Source organism: Amphiprion ocellaris, chromosome 12 (genome assembly GCF_022539595.1).
Source record: "Amphiprion ocellaris isolate individual 3 ecotype Okinawa chromosome 12, ASM2253959v1, whole genome shotgun sequence".
Taxonomy (NCBI): Eukaryota; Metazoa; Chordata; class Actinopteri; family Pomacentridae; genus Amphiprion; species Amphiprion ocellaris.
In genome coordinates, this window is record NC_072777.1 from 35,604,215 (window position 1) to 35,618,511 (window position 14,297).

General features: G+C 36.5%; 1 protein-coding gene across 9 annotated transcripts in view; it reads right to left on the reverse strand.

The window, feature by feature from the left end:
• The window catches only part of cdc42bpab (CDC42 binding protein kinase alpha (DMPK-like) b), a 131,925-nt gene that overhangs the window by 57,513 nt on the left and 60,115 nt on the right, over positions 1-14,297 (reverse strand). The gene's annotated exons all lie outside the window — the stretch shown is intronic.

Sequence of the window (14,297 nt, forward strand, 5' to 3'; positions counted from 1 at the left end):
TTTTAAAGAGGCTGACTGCTCACTGATGACTTCCACATTGGACATCACTTTCCAAAGTGGATACTGTAAATAGCATTCTGGATGGAAACCACAATACTGTACCCAAGTGCATACATTCACGCAAGCAGTCTGGAGAAACACGAACTTGGCAGATGGAAACACACATAAACAACTGACAAGAAGCATAGTCAAGGTCAGACTATCAAAGAGAACATAAAACCTGGACGCTGAGGATTAAGATTCCGCAGATAAAGTTTTAAAACCTCTAAAAAGGAGATTTATCTTGGGCCACACACGACTGTCATGAACCTTCACCTTAACTTTAACAACTTGATAGAGGTCGACCGATATGGGATTTTCAAAGGCCGATGCCGATACCGATTTTTTAAAAAAAATTTTCAGCTGATGGCCGATATCTAAAGCCGATTGTAGAAGCCGATTTTTAAGGCCGATATCCTTTTGTTTTTTAAAGCACATCGATTACAAAAGGCAATGTAAACACCAAAAGTATATACATGTATATATTACAAATTAAATACACTAGTAGAACTCTAACATTTATTGAACACAAAAAGTGAAAAAGTACAGTAACATAAAAAAATACTTAAAGTTTACAAAAAATACAATTAAAAAGTAACCTGAAAGTGCAATTGCTTGTTCAAGTATAAAAGATAAACATGATCACAAAATAAAAACTGTAACAAATGCTAATTAAATTAAATAACGTAGTGCAGTTAAACATTACACATCTTTAGATAAACCACAAAATAAAACACAAAAGCTTAATATGAAATTGGAATCAACAGTAATTTCTCAAGTGTCTTCAGTGACTAAATAAAACTTTTTTCAATAAATTTAACTCAAAAAGTATATAAATATATATATGTAAACATTTGTAAAAACTTTGTGCAGTTAAACATTACAAATCTTTAAATAAACCACAAAATAAACACAAGTTAAAAACAAAATTTGCATCAACAATAATTCGTACAGGTGTCTGATCACAAATCGGCTTTTTATTTGTAAATATCGGCCGATGGCCGATATTGAAAAAAGTCCATATATCGGCCCAAAATATCGGCCGGCCGATATATCGGTCGACCTCTACAACTTGAAACCTGGACATAATGTAAGGTTTGACCAGGAGAAGACACACTGGGGTGTGATCACTGGAGGAATATGCAGCTTTTGGTATCAGATTCTAAAATGTTGAGTTCTGTTTCACTAGATGGAAACAGCATTAAACTTTGGTGGTAGAATCCTTCACTCCAGCAAAGTTTGGATCTCATGATGGATATCATTCTCAAAACAAGATGCAGGAGGTCCTCAAGTTCCGTTCCTACAGATTGATGGAAGTTGATTTTCATAAGTCAGAACTCCACAGAAAATGTAAACAAAGCAGTTCCACACGTCACAATATCGATCAGTTCTTCATAAAAGTCATAAATATCAACAACTTTCATGCATGTATGAATCATTTTACAAGAGGATAACAGAACATGTTGACCTGTTTTTACAACTTGATCTAATAATGCTGAAGTTCGTCAGTGTTGCCAGCATTTTATTGAATCTAATTTCACTTCCATGGTGTGTTGCCCTTAAGGCAGAATTATCGATGTACTTTTAGTTTGAAAAAGCCTTTATTTTGAAGTTGTCTGTTGACAGTCGTCACTTCCTGTCTGCTATTTTGATGTTTAGCTTTACATACGTTTAGCTTTACAGTCTACTTTGTAAACACCACAGAGTCCTAAGTAATTAACTTCATTTTTGGGCTTACTGGTTCAGTTAAAAGCCTGACCCTAATATTTTACTCTATTTTATTCTATTTCATCTTATTTTATTTTATGCTCCTTTCAAATTATTTTATTCTGTTTTATCTTATTTTATTTTATGTTACTTTCACTTTTTTCATTCGATTTTATTTTTATGCTACTTTCACTTTATACCTGACCCTAATATTTAATTTTATTCTATTTTAATTTATCTTATTTTATGTTACCTTCTCTTTATACCTGACCCTAATATTTTATTTTATTTTATCTTATTTTATTTTATTTTACGTTAGCTTCTCTTTGTACCTGACCCTAGTATTTTATTGTATTTTATCTTATTTTATTTATGTTACCTTCACTTGATACCTGACCCTAATATTTTATTTTATGTCACCTTCTCTTTATACCTGACCCTAGTATTTTATTTTATTTTATTTTATTTATGTTACCTTGACTTTATACCTGACCCTAATATTTTATTTTATTTTATTTCATGCTACATTCTCTTTATACCTGACCCTAATATTCTGTGTTGTCTTGTTGAATATCCAGCTGCTGTAACAACAGAATTTCCCTCTGTGAATTAATGAAGTCTGTCTAAGTCTGACTAAGTCAGACTGTCACACCAGTAATGCCACATTTTTCATTTTTTCAACATTTTTTTTAAACATCTTTGCCCACTTTCCAGAGCGCTGTGTGATCTCTAATGCAGTTCTCCGTTACTCTGACAGGTACATGACCTCTGCACACAGAATCTGGTTCACCTTGACGGGAAGCGTAGCCCTCACAAATCATGAATGACACCCGTAAGACGTGGACCAGACTGCGAGCATGTGGGCGTGTGAGTACGAACACAGGTGCTTCCATCGCTGCGAGGCCTTAATCTGCTCCAGAGACTTCTGGTCTGCCAAAGAGCAGACAGCAGGAGTCCTCCGCCTCGCTGAGGGTGGAGCAGACGAACAGCATGGTGGGGCTGAAGGATGGGGATCCTGCTGCCGATAAACCACTTAGCTCCCAGCAAAGCCCCCGTCTGCCCACTCCCCTCTCCTCCTCAACAACAGCATCACTACAACCCGACAAATTTACCTAACCTCATCAAAAGTCAGCTGGGTCAACATAAAACTGAGGGACTTTAAAAGTCCATGGGATATATCTGCATACATTTTTATTAAAAGTAAAAAAAAACTAATGTTTTTATGATCATGTCTTTACAAATTCCATTATTACTTATTTTGAAAACTATCTCTTAATAAAAAATGTCGACTATGATGCAAAAAGTTTCGCAATTATATACTGACCTGTCCAGAATGACTTGAAAATGATCCATAATTACAGAAAATTTGTCCAGAATGACACGAAATTTGTCTTAAATGACTCAAAAATGATCCCAAAGATACAGAGAAGATCCAGAATGACAAGAAACGATCCAAGCTGACATAAAACTTGTTGAAAACGACAAGAAATTTGACGAAAATCTATAACTGAGGGACTTTTGAAGTCCATGGGATATATCTGCATACATTCTTATTATAAGTACAAATGTTTTTATGTTCATTACGATCATGTCTTTACAAATTCCATAATTATTTATTATGGAAACAATCATTTATTAATAAAAAATGACTGGATATCACTAAAATGTCAACTAAATAACCGTCTGAATTTAATACCAACCACCTTCTAATGAGCTAAACAATAATAAAATGAGCTGATTCAAGGAAGTGTGTTGATTCCAGATCACATGACCTGCTAATTTTGTGTCTCTCTGGTCATTTTGCTTGTTTTTGGTCATTTTTTGTCCGTTTTGTGGGCATTTTAGGTCTTTTTGTGGTCATTGTGTGTATTTTTGTGGCCGTTTTCAGTCTGTTTGTGGTCATTTTGCAATTTTTTGGAGGTATTTTGTGTGTTCCTCATCATTTTGTGTCTTCATATGATCTTCATTATCTGTTCTATCATTTTGTGTTTTTTGTGGTCACCTTGTGTCATTTTTTGACATTTTGTGCATTTTTGTGGTCATGCTGTTTCTTTTTGTGGTTGTTTTGTGTGTCTTTGTGCTCATTTTGTTTCTTTTTGGGCCTTTTTCAGTCTGTTTTGTGGGCAATTTAAGATCTTTTTGTGTTTATTTTGTGGTCATTTTGTGCATTTTTGTGGCCGTTTTCAGTCTGTTTGGGATAATTTTAGGTGTTTTGTGGTCATTTTGCAACTTTTTATAGTTATTTTGTGTGTCTCTCTCCAGGAAGTGTGTTAATTCCAGATCATATGACCTGCTCCACATGATGTCATTTCCTCCTGGAGAAAAAACTGGCCAGGGACAAGTCTTCAAAATGAAACATGTCTTGGAGACAAACATGCTACTCTCACTGAGTATATAAACTTCCTGCTCGTCCATCTTTGTCACACTTTTGATCAAACAATGCACATTCTCCAGATGTTTGTCCAAGGCTTTCTGACTTATTTAATATAAAGTAGTCAACAGGTTTACTACAATATCTTTAGAAATAACTTTACATTTCAATTTTACTCAGTTGTATCTATAATATTCAGAAGAATCTTTCTCTAAAATGCCATGTGGTGTCTGGTTATAGGCAGTCATGTTGATTTTAGGCCTGAAAACAACAAAAATGTCAACTATGATACAAAAAGTCCCGCAGTTAAACATTGACCCAGCTGCAGGATTTGTCCTTTCTCTGACTGTTCAGACCAGCTGATGGTAACGGCAGCCACATAGACAACCCTGGTTGCAGAAGCTGGCTCACATTGACTCCTCCACTCCAGGACAAACCAAAGGAGGTGCTAGGCTAACGCTAGGCTAATGCTAGGCTAGGTGAGTTAGCACGGCTAATTGGGCTACTGTGTCACAAGGCTCCCGAAGTCTTAAGGAGCAGCACAGAGACAGGAATAGAGGAAGGTAATCTCCTCTAAGACCACAGCATCCATCTGTGAAGGCCATCTGGACGCCACCTCACACACACACTCACACACACACAATGTGGCCTGCAGCTACACTGGAAACTGCAAAGACGAGGTGAGTCCACACGGCTCTAGCCAGGCATCGTTAACTAACGGTTCAAAGACCTGCAGCTGCTGTGACTTCTGACTCACCTCCTCCTCCATGTCAACACCATGAGCTCACTGCTAAAACACTTTCATTGAGGTTGAAGCTGAAGGACGCAAATGTCATTTATGCACTAAACTCAGGACACATTAAATAGTTCTAGTGTTTAATGGGTTTTTAATGGGTGATTTTATGAATGTTTATTTTGGGAATTCTTTTATATTGATGGTCTTACATGTTTTTTTTTTAATTATTATTATTATTATTATTATTATTATTATTATTATTATTATTATTTTATGTTATTTATTTTGTTTATTATGCACTAACTCTCGTGTCGTCCTGCGGGTCAAAATTGACTCGTTTTAAAGTTTGAAAATGTGGAAAAAAAATATATTTTCACAGTGAAACTTCTGATGTCCACATCTTCAAAATTTTGGGGAGATTTCTGAACATTTTTTGGTGGAAAAAAAGAATGTTAAAAATGTTTCTTAAGAACATTCACAAAAAATTTTCACTGTATTTTGGTTGATTTTTATGTGAATGTTCTTAAAGGAAATATTAGAAGTTTTACTGATATATATGGAATCACTTTAGATATTTTGAGGATTTTTTTGGAAGATTTTTACTCATTTTTTGAAAATATTTACAAGAATTTTCTTGCCAAATTTGGGGGATTTTTCAAAAAATAAAACTTTAAAAGTAAACTTTTCAGGATTTGTTGGAATTTTCTACCTGAAGATTTTGCAAATTTTCAGAAATTTGGGGAAAGGTTTTGCTGAATTTTTGTTTTTTTTTTTCAGACAAGGAAACAATATTTTTTGGTGCCCATAAATGAAGACAACAGGAGGGTTAAGGACTGCACTTTCAATTTTGTTGTTCTCATACAATGACAATGAAGACATTCTGATTCCTTTTGACTTAGAACACTTAAATGTCTTTAGATCCTTTCTCTGTCATGTGAGCTGCAACTTTCTGTCAACAACGGACCCTAATAGCAAGATATAGTTAGATAGTTAGTTGACAGTTAGTTAGATATAAGACATAGTTTGAGACTGACTGGAAGATCACTGCATCAGCTGTTCTCAAATATAGTGGATTAGAACCCATGGATGGATGGACGGATGGATGGATGGATGGATGGATGGACGGACGGACGGACGGACGAACGGACGGACAGACGGACAGATAGATAGAGAGATAGATAGATAGATGGACGGACGGACAGATAGACAGAAGACAGATACATAGACAGACAGACAGACAGACAGACAGACAGACAGACAGACAGACAGATAAAACCTTTACTGATCCTGCAGAGAGGAAATTTTCGAACATAGAACTGTCAGGACTATTCTCAACGATAAACAAGTTGTATTTCTCACAATTTCAAGGGGTGTGGATCATTTTGGACACAGCATTGTGAGTACTAATGTAAAGGAAAAAAAAACATGAACATAATTACAATTTAATATTAATATTTCTAACACAACATCTTGATATCTTCTGTCTCTTGTTTGTGTCATTTCAAGTCTGAAGAATCATATCGGTCTGATAAAATTCTACTATAAATGAGAATTTGGCAGAGGTACAGATATTTTTGGGTTAACTGTACAAAGTTTACACTGTGAATGAGGCTTTTTGATAAATAATGACTAAGAGTGAAGGTGTGTCTGTTAACAAAAACAGTTTCTCTTAGATCGTCGGGCTGTGGAGAAACACATGGCACTGATCAATAATAAAACACACAAAGGCTTCAATCAATAGGGCAACACACACCACTGCACACACACACACACACACATACACAAATAAGACAATACTCTACAGCAGGGGTCACTAACTAGTGGACCGCGGACCGGATCTAGACCCAGACGTCGTCTTATATGGACCCGGACCTGTAATCAGTAAACTGTAATGGCATTTTAAATCTGACGGGTCGCTTCTCTTTTACTGGTGCAGCTTTTCCAGTGTTTATTGGTTATCAGCTCAGGAAACATACAGACCAATTAGGTACGAGTTCAGCCATCCCATGTGATGCTACTCAGCCAATGAAATCTCTGCATTACAGGCGCTAAGCATCGCAGCTCTGCATTCAGAAAACAGGCGAGGGACAGACGAGAGGAGGACGGACAAAAAAGGTAAATAAATAACGTGACACCGAGAGGAAAGTCGCCCTGAACATGCTGACCATGTTCAGCTCAACATACAGCTGCAGTTTTCTCAACTATGAATATAATCAAAACTAAATACTGTTCCAGACTCACCAATGAGCTCCAGATCTGTTTGAGAACGACCCTGACACCGTTCAGACCACGATTCAGAATCAGTTCTCCCATTAAGCAGCAGGGATGTAAGGGGAGTGATATATGACAGGAAAAAATGTGTTCAACTGTTTACATTTTTTTAGATGTAGGTTAAAGATGTAAATAAGTTGGTTCATTGTTGTTCCAAGTTCTGCACTTTATTTTCAGATGTCCAGTTAAATCAAAAATTATTTATTAATAAATGTTGTCAAAATGTTTGTGAATCGTTCTGAATTTATTTGATGGTCAGTTATTGATTACATGCAGACACCAATAAAACTACTGGGTTACATCAACATATATCACACTAACTCAAGTTATGATGATGTTCTGGAGCTTTGCTTTAATACATTTTCTCTGACGGGACCTCTTTAGATTTTAGCTGAACACCCCTGCTCTACATCCACACTATATGTTTTTTGGGTGAGTGTGTGAATAGAAAACAACTCTTTGTGCACACAACACTGCCCTCCCGCCTCCATCCTCACTCCGTCACCCTCTCAGGACGGACAGATGTGGTGCTCCAGGCAGCACAAAGCCCTGCTGAGCTGGCCTATTCAGACGTTGGTGGGGGTCCTCTGGGAGCAGATCACTGACCGCTGAATAAATGAACGCTGCCTCTCATGGGACTCGGCTGAGGGGGACAGAAGGCCAACCTCCAGGCTCTTTGCTCTTCATTTCTTTCATCTGGCCTCTTTTTAACTTCATCAGTGTCAACAGGATTGCAGATATTCATTTTAAACGAGCCGGCATTGTGGCAAGTTCCACAAAATGAGACCAGACTACAAAAGAGCAAAATAGATGAGCTGAAATATCAATAATTTAGACTAGAAGCTGACTGGGTTAGCTGTTTGGCAATATCACATAATCTATACAATAAGACGACATGAATTTTTCAACAGTTTCCAGACGTTAGCGGAATGTTTTCTATTTAGGATGCCATCTGTTTAATATGTTTGATTGCATTAGAGCAGAGGTGTCCAACATGCGGCCCGTGGGCCAAAAGTGGTCCTCCAGAGGGTCCAATCCGGCCCTCAAAGTGTAAAAATTCCAGAGAAGACATTAACTGCAGATTGTAAATTAGTAAAACTATAAATTTAAAATCATTTCTAGACCATGACAAGTTGTTCTGATCAGAAAGTAAAATACTGGATTGCTCATTGTTCTTTTGTGTCTCATTTTTGTAGTATTTTGTCTTGTTTTTGTTGTTTTTTGTCTTTTTTGTCCGATTGTTTTGTCGTTTTGTTTCTCGTTTTTGTCATTCTGTTTCCTTTTTGTCTCACTTGTGTTTTTTGGCAGATTTTTGGCAGATTTTCAGTCAGTTTTGTGGGCATTTTAATTCTTTTTGTGGTCATTTTGTGAATTTTTTTTGTTCATTTTCAGTCTGTGATAATTTTAGGTGTTTTTGTGGTCATTTTGCAATTTTTTTTGTGTCTCTCGTCATTTTGTCTCTTTTTATGATAATTATGTGTCTCACTGAGTCATTTTGTGTTTTTCTGTGATCATTTTGTGTCATTTTGTGTCATTTTGTGCATTCTTGTGGTCATTTTGCTACTGTTTGTGGTCGCTTTCAGTCTGTTTTTGGTCATTTTAGGTGTTTTGTGGTCTTTTTGCAATTTTTGGTAGATATTTTGTATGTCTCTTGTCATTTTGGATCTTTATATGATAATTATGTGCCTCATCGAGTCATTTTGTGTTTTTATGAGCCTTTTTTGGACAGAGTCCATGGTGTTCTGAGTTAGTTAATATGAAGTAGCGTGTGAGTCAAGTGTCAACAGCTTTACTACAGTAACTTTAGAAATAACTTTCACTTTTACTCAGTTGCATAGATAATATTTAGAAGAATCTTTCTCTAAAATGCCATGTGGTGTTTGATTATAGGCATGTTGATTTTAGGCCTGAAAACAGCAAAAATGTCAACTATAATACAAAAAGTCACGCAATTATATATAGACCCACTTTATGTTTGGACTAAATAAACTTTCCCTTGATTAGAAAAGCCATCTAAGTAATAGTTTGACATATTCATTGGTTATTTTCTTTTCACTGATTTCTCTTTTTCTATATATCTCAAACTAAAATACTAGCGTGTGCTACACAGCCGCCTTGAAAAGACTTTTCCCAAAAACCGGGCGTTGGAAAAGTGGGGCTTGCCTCATAATCGAGTTTGTCCAACGTTCAGGATTTTCTCGGGCTGAGCTCAAACACTTCCTTCATGGTCTGGGCCAGGATCTGATGGTGGGTCATGAGACAAACTTTCCCAGCAGAAACTGGCACAAGAGTTTCTCTCCGGAGAGGAAACCACGGCTCTGCTGTAACTACTGCAATCTTCCCATTAATAGCAGCATAATTATCAGAACAAATGTATTTATATGGCACATTTAAAACAACCTGAGTGACCAAAGCGCTGTATGAGGGATCACATAGGCAGACGAGATGAAGCATAAATATACAGACAGTATAAAAGCTGTAAAATCAATACGTAAACAAAATTTAATAATATAAAATACTAAAACAGGATAAAAATATCAACTTAAAATTTGTCTTGTTTTTGTTGTTTTTTGTCTGACTTGTCGCTTGTCTCATGGTTTTGTCGTTTTGTGTTTCCTTTTTGTCTCGCTTGTGTTATTTGTCTTGTTTCTATGATTTTGTGTTTCGCTTTATTTGTTTTTTGAATCGTTTTTGTAGTTTTGTGTTTTTTTGTCTCGCTTGTGTTGTCTACTTTTTTGTCGTTTTGTGTTTTGCTTTAGTCATTGTTTTGTGAATCTGTTGTGTTGTTTTGTTTCATGCTTTTGTCATTTTTTGTCTCATTTGTGTTGTTTGTCCATTTTATTGTCGCTTTGTAACTTTTTTGTCAAATTTTTTGTCTTTTTTGTTTTGTTTTGTGTTGTCTCATTTTTTGCCATTTTGTGTCTCATTTTTGTAATACTTTGCCTTGTTTTTGTTGTGTTGTTGCTGTTTCTTGTCTGAATTTTGTCGTTTGCCTCATGTTTTTCTTGTTTTGTTTCTCGTTCTTGTCATTTTGTGTTTCCTTTTGTCTCGCTTCTGTTTTTTGTCTTGTTTTTGTCATTTTGTGTTTTGCTTTATTCGTTGTTTTGGATATCGTTTTTGTCGTTTTGTTTCACGCTTTTGTCATTTTTTGTCTCGTTTGTGTCGTTTGTCCATTTTTTGGCCACTGTAACTTTTTTTGTCTAATTTTTTGTCTCTTTTGTTTTGTTTTGTGTCGTTTGTCTCATTTTTTGTCATTTAGTTTCTTGCTTTTGTCATTTTCTGTTTTGCTTCATTCATTGTGTTGTGAATCGTTTTTGTCACTTTGTTTCACACTTTTGTCATTTCTTGCCTCATTTTTTTGTCTCGTTTGTCCATTTTTTGTCACTGTGTAACTTTTTGGTCAAATTTTTTTTTTCCGTTTGCCTAATTTTTTTGTCATTTTGTTTCTCGCTTTTGTCGTTTGTCTCATTTTTGCAACATTTTGTCTTGTTTTTGTTGTTTTTTGTCTTTTTAAAAGTAAAATCCTCTCTGGTTCAGGTCCAGATGACTAAATGTTGTGTTCCTTTGTAGACACTCTGTGATCTGGAAGTTGTAATGTGGAAATGATAAACTGAGGCTGAATGGTGATGAAATTTAACTTATTTTTCTTCAGAAATTACAGGTTGTTCATGATGTTTTGTAAAAAGATAATTCCTTAAATGTGAAATTTTTCAGAATGTGCTTTTTTGCACTAAAACAAAGAACCATCAGTAGTTGTGGTTATTTATAGGTTATTATGCTGTGGTTTAACTGGTCTGGTCCACTGAAGAGCAAACTGGACTGAATGTCGAACCTGAGCTAAGATGAGTTTGACTCCCCTGATGTAAATTGTGAGCTCTTGTTTTGGCTCCAAATCGCAAAAAAAGTTCAACTGAAAGGTGCTTTTTTCCCTCAGTTCTCAGGAAGATATAAATAAAGTTATTATTGTTATTGTTTTTGTAGTTTAACCCTCCTGTTGTCCTCATTTACGGACACCAAAAAATATTGTTTCCTTGTCTGAAAAAAATCCAAAAATTCAGCAAAAAAAATTCCACAAATTTCTGAAAATTTGCAAAACATTCAGGGAGAAAATTCCAATAATTACTTAAAAGTTTCCCTTAAGAGTTTTATTTTAAAATAAATCCCCAAATTTGGCAAGAAAATTCTTGTAAATGTTTTCAAAAAATGATTAAAAATCTTCCAAGAAATCCTAAAAATATTTTGGTTATTTTGGTTGATTTTTTTTGTGAATGTTCTTAAGAAACATTTTTAACATTTTTTTCACCAAAAATGTTCAAAGATTTGTCCAAAAATGTTGAAAATGTGGACATCAGAAGTTTCAATGTGAAAATATATATTTATTTATTTATTTTATTTATTATAACTTTAAAACGGGTCAGGACGACACGAGGGTTAATAGTAGTCGAGGGCTAACACATCGCCATCCAACAAATCATCACCGGGATAAACACACGCCCTCGTGCACGTGCACCCAAACAGCCACGCTCATCAAGCCAGCGGGACACGCCCTCCTCAGGGGACCTGCCCGGCTGCCTCCACCCTCCACAGAGCCGGAATACAAATCTCCCACGAGGGAGAGCGTTAGCGAGGGGAGAGGAGGAGCTGGGGGGTCGGTGCACGGAGGGGGGAGGAGGTAACAGCACCACACCCCCACCCACACGCCTCCCATACCCCATCATTACTGCCCCAAAGCCCTCCCCTCCACCCCGTCCCCGCTACTCTCCACCCACAGCCCCCAGATACCACCATGCAATTAGTGGCTCGTTCTCTACATGTACGTTTATATATACATGACTCTGTCGTCTCTCCCCCGTATGTGTCTGTATTAGAGATGTGACTGCAGACACACCCTGAATACCAGCAGCCCAGCTTTATCTTAGCCATTCTCTGACCCTCCCTTCTTCCCCATCCGTCTCTCATCTTTCCCCGCTCTGCTGCGACGAGCCCCCGGCAAAAGCGATGCTGTAATTACGTTAACATGCCGATGTGACTGCTTCCTGATTGGAAGAGCCTCCCAGGGGCATCTCCTATTGGCTGAAGAAATATTCTGGCTCCTACGTCAGAGAGGAAAACAGTTTCACGTGCCGTGCCCTGTGAAGAATGTGATTCTAGGTGGTTTATTTTTAATTCGGTGGAATGAGTGAAAATAAATGAAGCAGGAGCTGACAGGACACTTAATGCAGAAACACTGAACAAACTGGTATCAATGGAAAGTAAATGAATACATTAACTCATACAGTATTCTCTATTTATGCTTCACTATACTTCTACTCAACTACCTTTCAGTGGTGGAACATTTGACGTTTTACTTCACAACATCTACAGGAGGTCCTCGGTTTACAACGTCCTCGACGTACGTCGTTACATCAGAACTGGTTACGTGGAACTAGTTGATGAGCATAGTGGATGAATACGTCGTCACATGGTGCTATCAGACAGCTTTGTTTCCATTCTCTGGTTGTACTCCACCTTGGATTGTGCTACATTCACTAACTTTTTGTCCTTCATTATGGCTCCCAGCGTAAGTCAGACTCTTCTGATGCTTGGAAGAAAAGGAAAGCATCTCCATGGAAGTGAAATTAGATAGAATAAAACACTGGGAACAGGAAGAAACACCGACCAACATGGGTCAAGTTGTAAAAACAGGTCAACATATTGTAGTGACCCTCTGTGATGAATGAGTGAGACTTTATCTGGTTCTCTGCTGGTTTATTGAACCTTCACACAGGCTACTGTGGACCGTAGTCAACGCCAGAAGAACTAGAAAAACCCCATAACTTAGCTCCAGAATTAGCCACCGTTCCCAGCTCTCTCTACTGCTGACTCTCAGCCAATCAGAGGTGAGCTAACTAAACATGGCACGTTCACTGACATCAGGTAAATCTGGAACTGAACAATAAACATTGAAACCTCAACATCAACAACAATATCAGTCCGTTACAATATTCTGTTATCTTCTAGTAAAATGATTCATACATGCATGAAAGTCGTTGGTATTCATGACTTTATGAAGAACTGATCGATATTGTGATGCACGGAACGGATATGGTTACATTTTCGCCGACTTAGATTGATCTGTAAGAACGGAACTCTGATATAAGTCAAGGACCTCCTGTATTTAAATCTTTAGTTGCTAATTATTTTTCAGATTACAGAATTGACTGCATTTATTTAAATAAACTGCTAATATACAAATCTTTGCATCAGTCCATTTCGTCTCCACTGAACTCAGACAGCTGTGTGACCAAAAATCACTTTGAATCAAGTGAAATAACACTTTCCAAAGTCAGATTTACCAGACACTTTAAAGCAGACGTTGCACCTCATTGCACTTTTATAGGTTTTAAAAAATACTTGTTCTATTTACTTGTGTGTGTGTATGTATATATATGTATATATATATATATATATATATATATATATATACATATATATATATATATATATATATATAAAATACTTGTTTTATACAGCAGTTCATTGTTTGTTATACTATGTTGTTTTTGGTTTTTTGGTTTTTTTGGAAGTGCCAACAAAGTTTCGTTGCAGAAATGCAATGACAATAAATATCCTTGAATCCAGAGATGAATCAGTGATTTTATCTGCATGGATGGCTTTCTTTGAGTTTTTTATTTCCAGAAAATGGCTTTTAAATGTCAGCATCGCAGTATGTTAATCTTATATCATTATGGAAAACTTAAATTGAAATCATGAATATTATTTAATGATTTTTACAGCCCTAGTGCTATCTTCTGTGTTTGTTTGTGCTCCGTGGATGAAGGTAAATATGCGGCTATTTAACTGCTACAATGTAGGATAGCTTTTACACTGTCACGTTTGTACACTAATTAATTTCGTACGTTCACTTGTGATGAAGGACTTATACTTGGTTTTATCTGTACTTTAAAGTAAGTAAAGGATCTTGAGCATTTCTTCTGCCATTTCAAGTTCGATCGGAATAGTAACCGACATGTTGCTCCTCAGAAAAACACGCCTAACCTCAAATGAGAGCCTTCAAGAGTGAAATAATAACACAATCTAATATGCTCAATAATTACTCAGCCATATTGACTACCTTCAGTGTTGACTGAGGACAAACACGTGCACGTTCTCGTGCCGTTTCCATTTATTTCA